At 41.6% G+C, this 18,430-nt stretch overlaps 1 pseudogene across 1 annotated transcript; it reads left to right on the top strand.

Moving 5' to 3' along the window:
• Nucleotides 1-16,739: 16,739 nt before the first annotated feature.
• LOC307069118 (SAYSvFN domain-containing protein 1-like) lies at nucleotides 16,740-17,305 on the top strand (annotated as a pseudogene). The gene has a single exon. The product of its transcript is annotated as an SAYSvFN domain-containing protein 1-like (transcript).
• Nucleotides 17,306-18,430: the final 1,125 nt, after the last annotated feature.

Genomic DNA, 18,430 nt, shown 5'->3' on the forward strand with positions numbered 1-18,430 from the left:
TACCCTCAGTGTAGCCTTGGTTGCTAGGTGAAGGATCAGCTTTGGACACTGAAACCTATTGTGGTTTGGCATCTGTCCACACTTACAGTTGAGCCTGGTGGAAGTGGGAGATGCTGGGGATCAGGTAGCCTGTTGTCTGCCTCCTAATTTGGCCTATTCTGAGCTTGGGGTGGCCCAGCCATGCTCTTTTCTCCCACTGACTCATCTGGAGTCTTAGTGCCTGAAGTTCACATGAGAAGACGCCTACCTAAGCAGAAGTTTCCCAGGGAATGGGTCAGTGAGGGAAGGAAAAAAGAAGGGAGAGAGGAAGGGAGGAAATTTATACTGAACTTCACTCATGTGCCAGGTGCCATAGTAAGCACCAAAGGAAGCATGGGTTGATGGAAAGAACAAAGACTTTAGAGTTTGACATTCATTTATTCATAATTTTATCCATTTATTTAAGAAACATTTGTTGAGCATACTATGTGTCAGACATTGGGCTAGGTACTGGGGATATTCGAGTGAAAAACCACAATCTCTGACCTCATGAAATTACAGTCTACTGGGAAAGACAGACATAAAGCAAATCATTCCCCAAATTGATCTCAAATTACAAAGTGTGATAAATGCTCTGAAAAAAATTAAAGTGGCTTTGAGAGTGTATAGCAAGGGGAGCCCAATTCAGATTCGGGGAGTGGGGAGGGAAGTGTCAAGGAAATCCCCTATGAGGAAAATACCCCATAATAAGAACTTAAGGATGCGTAAGAGTTAGCCAAATCAAAGTGCAGGGAAGAATGTTCCAGAAAGAGAAACTACACCAAGCTAGGGCCTCAGGATGGGGAAGAGATTAGAATGCTTAAAGAATTAGGAGACTGGTATGACTGGGGCAAGAGATTGATCCTGAAAATTGATCCCTGCAGGATTTGTTTCTTCCTAATCCCCTTTCAGGTACCCAAGGGTCAGGGACTGCAGGCTCCATTTGAAGGGGGGAGAGTGAAGCCCCGCGGAGGAAACCAGCCACTCAGTTCCTGCAGCAACAGTAGCCTGTCAAGCTTCCCCAGGCCTAAGCCCAGCTCTGCCTTTCATCGAGCCACCCAGCATGGTATACGAGCACTTAGTGGGAGAGTCTTTAACCTGGAAGGGGCCTGAGTCCGCCTTGCTATCTCCACCTTGTTCTTAAAAATCTGCTTCTAGGGCTTCCCTGGTGGCGCAGTGGTTGAGAGTCCGCCTGCCGATGCAGGGGATGCGGGTTCGTGCCCCAGTCCAGGAAGATCCCACATGCCGCGGAGCAGCTAGACCCGTGAGCTGTGGCCGCTGAGCCTGCGCGTCCAGAGCCTGTGCTCCGCAACGGGAGAGGCCACAACAGTGAGAGGCCCGTGTACCGCAAAAAAAAAAAAAAAAAAAAAAAAAATCGGCTTCTAGTGTGGCCCTTCCCCACAGTACTTTCTGAGCACCTGCTTTGCTCCAGGCCTTTGCTGGGTGCTGAGGATATAGAGATGAATTTGACGGTTTCTTCTTCAAGGAATCGGGAGAAAGGCATAAAGAAAGAATTGCCTTTGTCATCAGGAAGTTCTCAGCATCTAACTTTCTCTCCGGCTGCAGTCCAGGACGATGTCACCCTAGACTCCTTTACACCAGCCTCAGCTTCCTGACATCACCTTGGTAGGATGTGGTAGGAGTTTCAGACTTCAAGCTGAACTTTGGCTAATGTCCTCTGCTCACCAGGACAAAGACCTTCCAACTCCCTCTGGCTTTTCTGTCTGCACTGCTCTATCGCTTAGCTCTGAGAACACAACAGAAAAGTATTTCTGTGAACCTGAGCTAGTGGCAGGGGCGGGGTGAAGTGTGGTTTACTGGAAGCTTTTGTACTCCTACCCCTCCCAGGTCAGAGAATAGAAAGACACTGGACTGGGACTTCTTCCAGGGTGGGGGTAGAAAGCACCCTGGGACCATAAGGAATTAGGTGGCAAGAGTCATGGGAGAGACACTGAGCAGTCAGGGAGAGGCCCTAATCTCCCACCCCTCCCACTTTCCCCAAGCCATGTCCATTGCTGGCTGTCTCACAGGAGGGATCATTGGCCATTCCTCCCGGGGGTGCAGAGGAGAGCAGTGCAGCAGTGATAAAGACGGAGGCTTGGGAACTGGGCAACCTGGGGTTGAATCTTTGTCAGCTGTGGGATTGTGATGGGCATCATCAAGGGTTCATCAATGTCAAGTTCTCTGTACTTCCAGGTACACAGGGATTATATGTTCCCACTTGTTGAAGTTAGATGTGGCCATGTGACTTGTTCTGGCCAAAGAAGTGAGGGCAGAAGTGACAGGGGTCACATCAGAACCTAAGCATTTAATTGTAGGTCTTCAATTCTCCATCTTTCTCTTCCACAGTCTTGGTGATGGGGAAAGTCCACATGGAGATGTAGTGTCATAAGATGGTGGCTGTCCCCCCAGCCTGGGTCTTAGAACCCTCCTGCTGACCACGGTAGACATATAAGATGAGTGAGAGTAAACTTTCTTTTGAAGTCACTGAGATTTGGGTGATATTTATTACTGTAGCATAATCTGGCCTGTGCTACCTAAAACAGAAATCATGGGCAAGTTACTTAACCTTTCTGTGTCTCAGTTTCCTTGTCTGTAAAATTGGGGTCATAAAAGTCTCAACCTCCTGTGGATATAAGGAATAAATAGATCAATACATAAGGGGCTTAGAACAGTTTGGGGCATAAAATATTAATATAGTCAATGAATGTTAGATTTTTACTATTTTCTCCCCCCTGGAAAATCTCCTCAAACTTGATTGGATTAAGCATAGAGGTACAGAAACATAGACACTTAGGGGTGAGAAAACTTTAAAGTTTTCTGATTCCACATTTATTTTGCGTTGGGGTCTTTTGTGCAGCACCCTTGACAAGTGCTATCCAGCTCTTCTGGAGGTCCTTGCACTGGCTGCAAACGCAGAGCTGCAACCTGTTCATAGATACCTTCCCTCTCCCCGTCCCTAATGCATCTATAGTAGGGGTGCCACTCACACCTGGTATTCCTGCCTCTCTGTCTGGTGTGTATCTGATGACACTGTTACCATGCATGGCACCAGTTTCTGCTGTCACTGATATAGTCATGGAGGGAAGGAACTGGCCGACATTCCCCTCAAGCTGCTTGCAAATCGTATCATGCCCCACCCCCACACAGTCCGCTGCCCTGTGCTCCCATCGGTCTCCCCTCAAAGACACTTCCCTGAACATGCATCCTGGGCTCAGAGCCCCTCTGACCATCTCTCTCAGTTGCTCCATCTCCTTTACTCCTCTTTTGTCCTTTCTGAAAGGGGCTCCCTGTTGTCTTCCTCCATCAAGTCACTCTGTGTATTCTTCCCAGGCTCGTGAAAATTGACTCTTTGCCTCCCCATGATCTGTGCTTCTCAGGGCGGTCACAGCTCCCTCAAGCTGAGCTGTAGCAGTGGCACCTATGGGCCCGTGTGGTCACATGCATGAGGCACCACCTGAGAGAGGTGGAGAGGCTGGACTCAAAATGTCACTCCCACCTGTCACTCACAGTGTCTCACTGCCACCATTTGGGATAAATTACTGCCTTGTGTTAAGTTGCAAAGGACACAGGCGGGCTAATTACTGGCTCCAGCCATGTAGAGGCATTTGGGCAGCTGTCCTTAAAGCCCAGTCTGAGGTACTCTTCATTGGAATCACCTGGGGTGCATGTTCAAAATGCAAATTCCTGAGGTGGTCTTGTGGGACTGGTCTTCTGCTATCAGAAGAAGGATGGCTGGGAGAAGACTCAAATTTTGAGCATAAGTCCTTCCTCTCCCACGCTAGGGGCCACCCAGATCCCATCTACAACCTCTGCTTGTGACAACACCTTCAAGATATAAAGTCAGAGACCATGTCCTCCTGAGTCTCGACTTTTAAGTAAAAGGAATATGGGGGCTTCACAAGATTCAGGAAGGCAGTTGTACCGTTTGGAGGACACCTCATCCCACTTTGAAGAAGAAGGACTAGCAAGAGGGTATGGGCTGAAACTACAACAAGGGGCATTCATGATAGAGGTGGGTTGCTAGTCAGACAGTAGGAAGAATTTCTGGCAATAAAACTTCCTCTCATTTGTGCAGTGGTTTATAATTTATAGAGCTCTTTCATGTTCACACTCTTCTTTAAGCATCCCACAACACTGTAAGGTGGACACAGATTACTTCTATTTTGCAGAGTTGGCAATTGGGTTCAGAGAGTTTAGGTAACTTGCCCAGGATCACTCAGCTACTAAGTCGTGGAGAAGAAATCTGACTCCAGGTCTTCTGCCCCTGGGTGATAATTACGGGCAGCTCTGTGTCAGTTGGATGAATCCTGGAAGAGAATCCAGGTCTCAGAGAGGTCACCAAGTGGGTTAGAGGCCCCAGGGGTTCCCTACTCCCATTGTGATGCCTTCCCTCTCCCTAGGGAAGGTCTGGAAGAGATGGACCCTGTCCTTGTGGATAGTTAATCTTCATTGCTCTCCATAGGACTCCTGGCTCTCAGCAGCCACTGTTTGAAGAAGGGTGTCATCCCCAGGTGATCTCTGGACTGGCCGATAAGGCACCCATGTCTCTACTTGAATGAGATACTGTCAGCGAAGAAGCCGCCTGTCTCCATTCTCCTCCAATGGGCTGGTCCCAATAGCTTACCTAATACTTGCTAGGTGACATTTAACCCAGTGAGAACACATGGGGGGCAGAGGTTAGCCTAGTACAACCCCTATCTTGAAGCAGGAGAGCCAGAGTCAACTGAAGAGTGACTCTCTGCTGAAGGAGTTTGGAAGACGAGACTTCCGAGCTCCTCTTTATGTCTTCATGGCAAGTGGACGCCCTCTGTGTTTGCTCAGCATCTCAAGAACCCGTTTTATGCTAGGAAGAATCTGCTCTATGCACTCAAGGACCAGCCTGGGCTACAGAAGTACCAGGTTCTAGTCTGTCTCTGCTATGAACTCACTGTGTGACCTTGACCGTTCAATTCCCCTCTCTGAGCTTCACATTCCAAGGGCCTTTCTATTTAGTAGCTCAAAAGCCTCTGATCAGATGATGCTATGTCAAGAGTTAATGTGCAGATCTGCAGTTAAAAATTCACTATGGAGAAGAAATTGACTGACAGGAAAGAGAGTAATGTATTCATTAGAAATATGCAGTTGTACTCAGACATACTTAGGGATATTTAGCTGGGGTGGAACAGAGAATAAGGTAACAGGAAGGAGGCGGGCAGACTAGTAGATGGCCTCACAAAGAAGAGGGAAGAGAGGTATGAACAAAGAGATCTGGTAGAAGTGACAGGGGGAAGGGGTGAAAATGAGAGAAGGGAGAATCCAAGGATGGACAGGACAGAGCTACTGGAGGGAGATGTTGGCACTCACGAGTCTCCCTGCCTGCTGGACATCTCCCCTTGGATGTCCCACCAGCACCTCAAAGCCACCATAGTTCTACCGCAACTCAGCATCTCTTCCCTCTTGAGCCAGGTCCTCTGGTCAACCAGTCCCCAAGTCCGGGGGTTTTTCTCTCCTCCTTACCATTCACGTTTGACTCTGTCCCCACCTCCATATCCACACTGCCACTACCAGGCCATCATCATCTTTCAGCACTCACCTGTCCATATTCTTTTTATTGAGGTATAGTTAACTTACAATGTTGTGTTAGTTTCAGTTGTACAGAAAAGTGATTCACATATATATATATTTTTCAGATTCTTTTCCATTATAGGTTGTTACAAGATATTGAGTATAGGTCCCTGTACTATACAGTAGGACCTTGTTGTTTATCTATTTTATTCATAGTAGTGTGCATATGTTAGTCCCAAACTCCTAATTTACCTCTCCCTGGTCCCTCACCCGGAGTAACATAGTGCCTCCTGTTTCCCTGAGTTCATGCTTGAGTTCTCCAACCCATACTCCGCACCCCTGAAAGACCCTTCAGTGGCTCAACAGTGCTCCCCAGTTAAAATCCAAACTCTTCTCCATGGTCTCCAAGGCCCTGTGTGGTCTGGTGCTTGCCTTCCTCTTCAGCCTCATCTCTTCCACTCCCCGTGTAGATAGCAACACTCGTATCTTACAAAACGACTCTTGTCCATCTCCAGACTTTGGCACATGCTGCCTCCTCTGCCTAAAACATCTTCTTTCTTCCTACTTCATCACTTGGCAAACTCCTTCTCATCCTTTGAGCCTCGTCTCATACAACCTCTCCTTCTGGGAGCCAACCTGGTTTGGCGGTTCCTCTTCTGGGTTCCCACGACCCTTGGGTGTCTCTTTGTGACTGAACTGATCACACTGACTAGTATTTATCTGGTTACATTCCAGACTCCCGCACTAGACTGGGAGCTCCTTGAGGACAGGAATTATGTCTTTTTTGTCCTTGTATGGCATCTTATATATGGATGCTTAATAAATGTGTGTCGAATGAATGTCAAAATGGCTTGGTACCTTGTGCATAGTAAGCCAATGTTTATCGGCTTGAATTGTTATCCAGGAAAGAAGCAGTAGATGGGGATGTCAATGAAACTGCATAGGACTAGAAAAGAGTTTGAGGTAGTGGAGCAGAGTTTCGGCTGGAAGCCAAAGTTCTTGCTAGGAAGGATTACATGAGTTGAGAGAAGGGGAAGCCGGTCCAGGCCACGGGTGTGGGTGGGTGTTGTGCCATGGAGACCTGAAGGAAAGACACCAGATTTAGCTCTTCAAGCAAACCGGATGGTTCTCTGTAACCACACTGCTCATTCCCCACTCTGTGGGCTGGCTGTGTGCTTTTGCACACTGGGGTATTTTGCAGCCTGGATGGCTGGCAGAGGGAGATTTGTGAGACCTCATTCACTGCATAAATATTAGTTGAGCACCTATGTTATGTCAGGCACTATTCTATACACTGAGGAACTCAGCAGTGAATATAAGAGGCAAATACATACAAAAATCCCTTCCCTCATGAGCCCTCCTACACTGTTGGTGGGTAAATTGGTGCAGCCACTATAGAAAACAATATGGAGTTTTCTTATAAAACTAAAAATAAAGTTACCATATGTTCCAGGAGTCCCACTCTTGTGTTTATATCCAGAAAAGACAAAAACTCTAACTGGAAATGATACATGTACCCCAATGTTCATTGCAGCACTATTTACAATAGCCAAGACATGAAAGTAACAAAAATGTCCATAGACAGATGAATGGACAAAGAAGTTGTGGTGTGTGTGTGTGTGTGTGTGTGTGTGTATATATATATATATATATATATACATAATGGAATATTACTCAGCCATTAAAAAGAATGAAATGATGCCATTTGTAGCAACATAGATAGACCTAGAGATTATCATACTAAGTGAAGTAAGTGAGACAGACAAAGACAAATATCATATGATATCACTTATATGTGGAATCCAAAAATTGATACAAATGGACGTATTTACGAAACAGAAACAGACTCACAGACATAGAAAACAAATTTATGGTTACAAAGGGGAAAGAGGAGGGTAGGGATAAATTAGGAGCTTGGGGTTAACAGATACAAACTACTGTACATAAAATAAACAACAAGAATTTAGTGTATAGCACAGGGAACTATATTCAATATCTTATAATAATCTATAATGGGAAGGGAATCTGAAAAAGTATATATATACCAGAATCTAACTCAACATTGTAAACCAACTATACTTCAATTTAAAAAAAATCCCTTCCTTCATGGAGCTCACATTCTAGTGAAGGGAGACAGACCAAAAGCAAAATAAATAAAATTTATAGAATGCTAGATGGTTATATATATATATGGAGAAAAATTAAGGAGGGAAGGGAGTTAAGAAGTTGCTAGAAGGGGCGTATGTTTCAATTACAAGTAGGGGAGTCATGGGCTTGCAGGAGGTTAGAAGCCTTTCCTGTGGCGAGGGGACATTGTAGAGGGGACTGGTGGTGCGAGCAATAGCAAGCTCCCCAACAGGCCTCCAAGTGAAGGGAGGCTATAATGAGGAGCCAGCGACCAAACTGGCAACCCTGGAGTTTGGGCTGATCCTGGAATTGCACAGCGCCTGCAGTCCCATCTCTTCCCATGTCCCACTCAGCCCCTGCCTTCACCACATCCACACATAGAAATAGCACATCCACCGTCACAGTCCCAGAGCTACTTCTTGGTGGCTTATGTGTCATGATTCACCTTACTCCTTTCAGCTGAGACTGGTGCTCTTCAGTGGTGTGACCAACAAGTCTGATTAACCAATGCAGATTGTATCTGCTATTTCAGGTCCCTGCACTTATCAGGACGGCAGGAATGCTTGTGAGTGAAACTGCTGCTAATGTATCCACAAGCGTGCTCCAGCACTGTGTGTGTGTGTCGGAGTTGGGATTGCATGGGCAGCCTTGCTGACTTGGGGCAGTTGACTCTCTGAGCCTTAGTTTCCCCATTTGAAATATGAAGCCCCTGCCCCACCTCCCTTACAGCATTCTTAAAGATAAAAATGACATGGAAAACTTACAGCAATGTATCAAGGCCCTTGGTGGATGCCACCCTGGTGTAGTCTTTCCTGAGAGGTGGAAACAACTTAGCTCCACTAGCCATCTGTGTGTGTCTGGCCCTTGGATAAAACTCTGAGTGGTTTCACTTAATTGTTGATAAGATGTGTCTATATCTGTCAGACAGATCTGCTGGTGACCCAACACAAGGAGGGAAAGGATACTTCCTCATCAGCTGGTAACAATGCTCAGGGTCACGGTAGGTTGGGGACACAGGGACATGAGGGTGGTTGTGGTGCAGGCCTTTCCCCTACCATCCTCAGTGAGGAAATAGAAATCTGCCCTCTTAGGTAGACCCAGGAAACTTAAGAAGCATTCAGCATAACAGGCATGGCACTGAACACATTGTATGTGTGTGTTTGTGTTTGTGTGGGTGTGTTTCTTTTTTTGGTGGTGGTGGTGAGAAAAAAAATAAACAAGGTCTGGACTCTACCTCAAGGACTCACAATTTAGTAAGGAGAGATAGAAGTCTTAAAGGGGAAGTGTGCCAAGTAGGGTTTTATAATCTGCCTAGGTGTGGAGAAAGGGGTGGCTGGAGGCAATGTCACCTAGGAGAGTTTTCTGTGGTCTAGGGAAGGGATGGTGTTGTCTTAGACTAGGGCAGAGTCAGTGAGAAAGGAGAGTAGGGCAAAGGTGGGGAAAATATCATGGAAGTGACCGCAACCTCACTTGGCAAATGGTTGAGGGGAAAAGGGAAAGTTCAAAGGGGCTTCCAAATTTGCTGCTGCTAAGCCCATCTTCCTCTTCCTAGACTTGTGCAGTTGGATTGGGGCATTTGGTGCTAGAACATTTCAACTCATCATTTCAGCCTGTAGACAACTCTCTGAAGCTTGAGTCACTATAATCCTAGGGATCTGCTAGTCCTCTGGGTTTTATGTAATTTGCAAATTCTCAAGAGCCAGGATGCTTGTGCTTCATTCCATGGTCTGCCACTTACTAGCTGTGTGATTTGGGGCAAGGTACTTAACTTCTCTAAAGCCACAGTTTCCTCATCAGTATTGTGGGGATAATAATAGTATTTACCATATAGGGCTGATGTGAGGATTGAATGAGTTAATTCATGAAAAGGGCTTAATACCTGTCACATTGTAAACACTTGGTAAGTGCTATTACCATTATTTTTGAATGCTTTTTTCTTAGTACTTATATTGTACCTGGCTGTACCAGATGCCCTGCAGGAAGCAGAGAAAAATTAGGCCAGGTTTCTGGGAGAGAAATGTATAGTTACTGGCCAGAATCCAAGAGGCTGAAGTATATAATAGACAGAGGTTCAGCGTGCTGTTGGAGCAAGGGAGAGAAGAGGAAGTAATTGAATCCAGTGAGGTGGGGTAAGGGTGAGCATGGTTAGTTGGATCAAGTTGTCCATCTGACCAAAGGGCAGTCTGCTTGGTGGTGCCTTGAAAGTGGTCTGGCAGGAACTTCTATGCAAAAAGGATTCTGGGGCTTACCTGGTGGTTCAGTGGTTGAGAGTCCGCCTGCCAATGCAGGGGACGCAGGTTCGTGCCCCGGTCCGGGAAGATCCCACATGCCGCAGAGCGGCTGGGCCCGTGAGCCATGGCCACTGAGCCTGCGCGTCCGGAGCCTGTGCTCCGCAACGGGAGAGGCTGCATCAGTGAGAGGCCCGCGTGCTGCAAAAAAAAAAAAAAAAAAAAAAAAAAAAAGGATTCTGAACTGGGACTAGAGAAAATCAAGAAGCTGACAATGGGAGTTGAATCTGAAAAAATGAAAAGAAAGGCTAAGAGTGAATAAAGTTCTGCTGCAGAGGTCTCCAGAATAGCTTTGGCTTCAGTTCCAACCTCCATGAGGCCAGATCATCCTAAGGTTCTGTCTCTTCAAGTCCCATGTTTCTTTCCCAATTTTTCACTAATTGAGTTGGTCTGAGTGGATCACAGCTTCTTTTTTTAATGTTCTAAGTGGAGTTTCCTTTAAAAAGAACAGCTTTATTGAGATATAATTCACATACCATACAATTCATCCATTTAAAGCATACAATTCAACTGTTTTTAGTATATGTGTAACCACTACCACAGTCAACTTTAGAACACTTTGTCACCTCAAAAAGATATCTTATACCTGTTAGCAGGCATTCCCCTTCCCCCCGTCTCCAACTCCTGGAAACCACTAATCAACTTTCTGTGTCTGTGGATTTGCCTATAATGGACACTTCATGTAATTGGGATTATACTATAAATGGCTTTGTATGACTGGCTTCTTTCACTCAATGTGATGTTTTCAAGGTGCATCCATGTTGTAGCATGTATTAGTACTTCATTTCTTCTTATTGCGGAATAAATTTTCACTGTACAGATATAGCACATTTAATTTATCTATTCATCAGTTGATAGATACTTGGGTTGTTTTCACCTTTTGGCTGTTTTGAGTAATGCTGCTGTAAACATTCATGAACAAGTTTTTGTGTGAATGTATGTTTTCATTTCTTTTGGGTATATACCTAGGATTGAAATTGCTGGGTCATATGATAACTCTATGTTTAACCATGTAAGGAACTGCCAAACTGTTTTCAAAGTGGCTGCACCATTTTACTTTCCCTCCAGCAGTGTATGAGGGTTCTGATTTCTCCACATGCTTGTCAGCACTTGTTATTATCTGGCTTTTTGATTATAGCAATCCGAGTAGAAGTGAAGTGTATCCCATTGTGGTTTTGATATGCATTCCCCTGAGAACATTTTCATGTGCTTAGCTGTCATTTGTATATCTTCTTTGGAGAAATGTCTATTCAGATACTTTGCCCATTTTTAAAATTGGGTTGCATCTTTATTAATCAGTTTTAAGAGCTGCTTATGGATACTAGATACAAGTTCCCTGTAAATTGAAAATATTTCTCCCATCGTGGGGATTGTTTTTCCACTTTCTTGATAGTGTCCTTTAAAACATAGATGTTTTTTATTTTGATGAAGTTCAATTTATATATTTTGATTGTGCTTCTTATGCTTTGGTGTCATATATGAGATTGTGTTTCTAAACCTAGGGTCATGCAGATTTACCTCCATGTTTTCTTTTAAGAGTTTTATAATTTTAGCTCTTATATTTAGGTCTTTGAGTTAATTTTTGTATATGGTGTGAGGTCAGTGTTCAGTCTCATTCTTTTGCATATGTCTATCCAGTTGTCATGGTGCCAATTGTTGCAAAGACTATTCTTTCCCATTGAATGACCTTGGAACCCTTGTTGAAAACCAGTTAACCATAGACACATAAGTTCATATCTGGACTCTTAATTCTATTCCATTGATCTATATGTCCATCCTTATGCCAGTATCACATGTTCTTAATTACTATAGCTTTGTAGTAAGTTTTGAAATCAGAAAGTGTTAGGCCTCCAACTTTGTTCTTTTTTCAAGAATGTTTTGACTATTCTGGGTCCCTTGCATTTCCATATGAATGTTAGGATCAGCTTACCAATTTCTGCAAATAAAGGCAGCAAGGATTTTGATAGGGGTTGCATTGAATTTGTAGATCAATTTGGAGAGTATTGCCATCTTAAAAATATTAAGTCTTCTAATCCACGAACACAGGATGTTTTTATGTATATTTAGACCTTTAATTTCTTCCAACAAAATTTTGTAGTTTTTAGAGCACGTATAAGTTTTACACTCCTTTTATTAAAGTTATTCTTAAATATTTTATTCTTTTTGATGCTATTGTAAATGCAATTGTTTTCTTAATTTCATTTTCAGATTGTTCACTGCAAGTATATAGAAATACCGTTTATTTTTGTATATAGATTTTGTATCCTGCAACCTTACTGAATTTGTTTATTAGTTCTAACAGGTATTTAGTGGATTCCTTAGGATGTTCTATGTATAAGATCTTGTCATCTGTGAATAAAGATGGGTTTACTTCTTCTTTGCATTTTGGATGCCTTTTATTGCTTTTTTATGCCCAATTAGCCAGGCTAGAACCTTTAGTACCATGTTGAATAGAAGTGGTAAGAACAGATATCTTTGTCTCATAACCGATCTTATGGATGTTAGATGTGGGGATATCTTACATGTCCTCTATGTAGTTAATAAAGTTCTTTTGTATTCCTAGTTTGTCGAGTGTTTTTATCATAAAAGGGTGTTATATTTTGTTGAATGCTTTTTTTTTCTGTATCTACTGAGATGACTGTGATTTTCATTTTCTATTCTACTGATATGGTATATTAATCATTTTTCAGATATTAAACCATCCTTGCTTTTCTGTGATAAATCACACTTGACCATGGTGTATAAGTCATTTATGTTGCTGAATTTGGTTTGTCAGTGTTTTCTTTTATGGCTTAGCATATGGTCTGTCCTGGAGAGTGTTCCATATGTTCTTGGGAAGAATATATATTCTGTTGTTGGGTGAAATGTTCTATAGATGTCTCTTTTCTAGTATTTTTTGAGGATGTTTGCATCTTTATTATTATGAGATGATAGTCTTTAGGTTTCTTTTCCTGTGATATCTTTGTCTGGTTTGGGTATCAGGGTAATACTAGCTTCAAAAAATGAGTTGGGAAATTGGGAAATACTGCCTCCTCTTCTATTTTTTTGGAAGAGTTTCTGAAGAATTGGTATTAGTTCTTTTTTAAATGTTTGGTACGATTCACCAATGAATCCATCTGTGCTAATACTTTCTTTGTAGCTGTTTTTTTAAATTACTAATTCAACTCATGTTATAGATCCATTCTTATTGTCCATTTCTTGTTTAATTAGTTTTGGTGGTCTGTGTCTTTCTAGGAATTTTTCGATTTCATCTGAATTGTCTTATTTATTGACACACAATTGTTCAGAGTATTCCTGGGTTTTTTTTTACATCTTTATTGGAGTATAATTGCTTTACAATGGTGTGTTAGTTTCTGCTTTATAACAAAGTGAATCAGTTATACATATACATACGTTCCCATATCTCTTCCCTCTTGCGTCTCCCTCCCTCCCACCCTCCCTATCTCACCCCTCCAGGCGGTCACAAAGCACCGGGCTGATCTCCCTGTGCTATGTGGCTGCTTCCCACTAGCTATCTACCTTACGTTTGGTAGTGTATATATGTCCATGCCTCTCTCTCACTTTGTCACAGCTTACCCTTCCCCCTCCCCATATCCTCAAGTCCATTCTCTAGTAGGTCTGTGTCTTTATTCCTGTCTAACCCCTAGGTTCTTCATGAATCTTTTTATTCTTAAATTCCATATATATGTGTTAGCATACGGCACATATATACAGAGTATTCCTTTTTAATCATTTTTATTTCTGTAATATTTGTAGAAATGTCTTCTCTTTAGTTTCTGATGTAGTAATTTGAGTCATCTATGGTTTTTCCTTTGTGAGTATAGCTATAAGTTTGTCAATTTTGTTAATCATTTTAAAGAACCAGCTTTTGGTTTCATTGATTTTCTCTATTTTCTACTCTCTATTTCATTAATTTGCACTTCATTATTTCTTTCCTTCTGCTTGTTTTACATTTCTTTATTCTTTTTTTCCAGTGTCTTAATGTGGAAATTAGGTTACTGATTTGAAATATTTCCCCTTTTTTAACATAAGTATTTACAGCTATAAATTTCCCCCTAAACACTGCTTTAACCACATCTTAAGTTTTGGAATGTTTCATCTTCATTTTCATTGATCTCAAAGTATTTTCTAATTTTTCTTTTGAGTTTTTTCTTTGACCAAGTGGTTATTTAGGAGTTTGTTGTTTAGTTTCCACATAGTTGTGAGTTCCTGAAATATCTTTCTATTTTTGATTTCTAAATTCAATCCATTGTGGTCAGATAACATAATTCATATGATTTCTATCCTTTTAAATTTATTGAGGTTTTTTTATGGCCTATTAAATAGTCTATCCTGGTAATTGCTCCAGGTGCACTTGGGAAGAATGTATATTCTTATCAAAAATCATGGAAACTAGTAAACAGTGGAATGACATATTTAAAATACTAACAGAAAAAAATTGTCACCCAAAACTTCTATACTCAACAAAAATATCCTTCAAAAATGAAGGAGAAATCAAGACATTCCCAGATAAACAAACACTGAGGTAGTTTGTCACTGGTAGACCTGTACTACAAGAAATGCTAATGGTAGTAATTCAGGCTGAAATAAAAGAACATTAGATAGTAAGTCAAAGCCATATAAAGAAATAAAAAACAAAGGTAAAGGTAGCTATGTAGGTAAACATAAAAGCCAGTATTATTGATTTCTACCTCATAAATCCTCTTTTTTCTATACAATTTAAAAGGAAAACACATAAAACAATAATTACAAATCTATAGGTATACAATGTATAAAGATGTGATTTGTGAAAATGACAACATAAGGAAGATGGGATGGAGCTGCATAAGAGCAATATTTTTGTACACCAATAAAGCTAAGCTGGTACTACTTCAAACTAATTGGTACAAATTTAAGATGTTTATTTATTCTTTAATCAGTTTTGGTAGTTTGTCTGTATCTAGAAATTTGTCTATTTCATCTAGGTTATCTAATTTGTAGGCAAACAATTTTTCATAATATTTTCCTACAAGTTTTTTTTTTTTCTGTAAGGTATAGTAGCAATGTCCCCACTTTCACCTATGATTTTAGAAATTTAGTTCTTTCTCTCTTCTTTGTCTCTCCCTCTCTCTCTTTAGTAAGTATAGATAAATGTTAGTCAGTTTTAATAATCTCTAAAAAAACCAGCTTTTAGTTTCATTGACTCTATTACCTTTTTATTCTCTATTTTATTATTCTCAGCTCCATTCTTTATTATTTCTTTCTTTCTGATAATTTTTTGTTTAATTTGCTGTTCTTTTTTTTTTTACTTCCTTAAGGTATGAAGATAAGTTGCTTATTTGAGATTTCTTTTCATTTTTAATGTAGACATTTACAACTATAAAATTCCATCTGAGCATGGCTTTCATTTCATCTTGTAAGTTTTGGTATATTGTGTTTTTAATTTTAACTTGTATCAGAGTATTTTCTGAGTTCTCTTCTGTTTTCTTTTCTTTCATTCATTGGCTATTTAATGTATGGTTTTATTTCCACATATTTGGAATTTTCCAGTTCTCCTAAAGTTATTGATTTCTAGTTTCATTTCTTTGTGTTCAGAGCATATCCTTTGTATGGTTTCAGTCTTTTTGAATTTATTAACACCTGACTTGTGGCCTAACATATGTTCTGTTGTGGAGAACGTCCTATCTGCAATTGGAAGAAAAATATGCATTCTGCTGTTGTTGGCTGGAGGATTTGTGTATGTCTGTTAGGTCTAGTTGGTTTATAGTGTTGCTTAAATTCTCTATCTCCATAATGATCTTCTATCTGATTGTTCTATCATTATTAAAAGTAGGGTATTGAGGGACTTCCCTGGTGGCACAGTAGTTAAGAATCCACCTGCCAATGTAGGGGACACAGATTTGATCTCTGGTCCGGGAAGATACCACATGCTGCATCGCCCACATGCCACAACTACTGAGCCTGTGCTCTAGAGCCCGTGAGCCACAACTACTGAGCCTGTGTGACACAACTACTGAAGCCCACACACCTAGAGCCCATGATCCACAGCAAGAGAAGCCACCACAATGAGAAACCCGTGCACCACAACAAAGAGTAACCCCTGCTTGCTGCAACTAAAGAAAGCCTGTGCACAGCAACAAAGACCCAGTGCAACCAAAAATAAATAAATAGATAAAGTTATAAAAAAATAAAAGCAGGGTATTGAAATCTCCAACTATTATTATAGAATTGTTTATCCTTCCCTTTGATTCTGTCAACTTTTGCTTCATATATTTGGGAATCTGTTGTTGGGTGCATATATGTTCATAATTGTTATATCTTATTGAAAATCTGATTAGAGCAATAATGAATAAAGAGCTTGAATCAGTAATCAAAAACTTCCCAAGCAAGAAAAGCTCAGGACCAAATGGCTCCACTACTTAATTCTGCCAAACACCTAAAAATAAGTTAACACCAATTCTCAAAATCTTCCTAAAGAAGATGAGAGAACACTTCCTAAGTCATTCTGTGAGGCCACCATTACCCGGATACTAAGGATAGACAAATATATCACATTAAACGAAAGCCACAGATTAATATCACCTGTGGATATATATCCAAAAATTCTCAACAAGGCACCAACAAACTGAATTCAGCAGTATATTAGAAGTATTATACACCAAGACCAAAAGTGATTTATGCCAGGAATGCAAGGGTCTTTCAACATTTAAAAATCAATCCATATAATACACCAGCATGGGCACACGCACTCCTGGGCGCACAGAGAACAGGGCATGTGCCATGGAGCAGCGGTTAGCTGAGTTGGGAGTAGGGCCCAGAAACCAGCCAGGTTGGCGGCAGAACCCAGCACTTCAGAGCCACTGTGCACAAACCTCAGGAGAGAAGGTGGAAGCAGCTGCAACTCCAAAGGCAGCCCCAGGCTGGCTAAAACGGTTCTTGGTGTGGAAATCGAGGCCCTTGAGCACCCAGGCCTGGCCCAGCCTTGCTCAGGGAGCAGCTTGTCCTGGGGACTGCATGTCACAGCCACCGTGGAATGCAGCCAAGCCACCGCCTCTGCCGCCCCCGCCCCAGGAGGGCCAGTCTCCCCTGACCGACATCACCTTCTTGAAGGTGCTCCTCTGGTTGGTCCTGCTGGGACTGTCTGTGGAACTGGAATTTGGCCTGGTCTATTTTGTCCTGTCCCTCTTCTACTGGATGCATGTGGGGAAACGAGGCCCTGAGGAGAAGGCAGAGGGGGGAAGAGCGGGTACTCCATGTTCAACCCAGACTGTGAGGCCATCCAGGGCACCCTGATTGCCCAGCAGCTGGAACGCAAGCTGCACCTGAGACCCCTGCAGGGGAGATAGGGCCAGCCCTGCTGTTGGCTGGGCCCTAGGGCCCTCACACCCCTGGGGTGTCGGTTTGTGGGTTTGGCTAAGGATAGCTTGCAGGTCAGTTCTGTGACCCCACAGTTCCACATGCTTTCCCTGATTTCCTGCTGCAGTTTTATATCAGAACTTCTTTTTGGTTTTGGTGAAACTCCCAGAAAGACACTCACTGTGGATCTGATGCAATTTATAAAAATTACACACTCAAGAAAGGAGACCTATTTGTCTCTTTATTTAAGAGAGGTGATTTTTAGAACAGTAGGGGGGCACTGGGGAGATAACTGTTTAAAATATCCAGCTGTTTGAAGTAATGTTTTGGTACATCAGGACTATATGTTAAAAGTAAATATTCTCTTTAAGTCTTTTTTTAATTAATTAATTTTTAAAATTGACATATATTTGATTTACAATGTTGTGTTAGTTTCAGGTGTACAGCAAAGTGATTCATTTATACATATATATATTCTTTTTCAGATTCTTTTCTTATAGAGGTTACTACAAAATATTAAGTATTTTGTAGTTCCTGTGCTATACAGTAGGTCCTTGCTGTTTGCTTTATATATGGTGGTGTGTATCTGCTAATCCCAGGTTCCTAGTTTATCCCTCCCCCCCCCACCTTTCTGCTTTGGTAGCCATAAATTTGTTTTCTATGTCAAAAAAATTATAATATACCATGTTAATGGAATGAAGGAAAAATCCACATGATCATCTCAATTGATGCCGAGAAAGAATTTGACAAAATCCAGCACCCTTTCATGATAAAGAAAACCTTAACATACATACTAGGAATATATATATATATATAACATTCCATCCAAAAGCAGCAGATTACACATCTTTTCAAGTTCATGTGGAACATTCTCCAAGATTTTAAATCACATGCTAAGCCATGAAACAAGTCTCAGTAAATTTAAGAAGACTAATATCATATTAAGCATCTATTCTGACCAGAAGGCTATAAGACTAGAAATCAACTACAAGAAAAGAACTGTATAAAACATAAAAACGTGGAGGCTAAAATATATGCTGCTAAACAATCAATGGATCACTGAAGAAATCAGAGGAAATAAGAAAATTACCTGGAGACAAAGGAGAACAAAAACA

The sequence above is a fragment of the Hyperoodon ampullatus genome (assembly GCF_949752795.1).
Source record: "Hyperoodon ampullatus genome assembly, chromosome: X".
Classification (NCBI taxonomy): Eukaryota; Metazoa; Chordata; class Mammalia; order Artiodactyla; family Ziphiidae; genus Hyperoodon; species Hyperoodon ampullatus.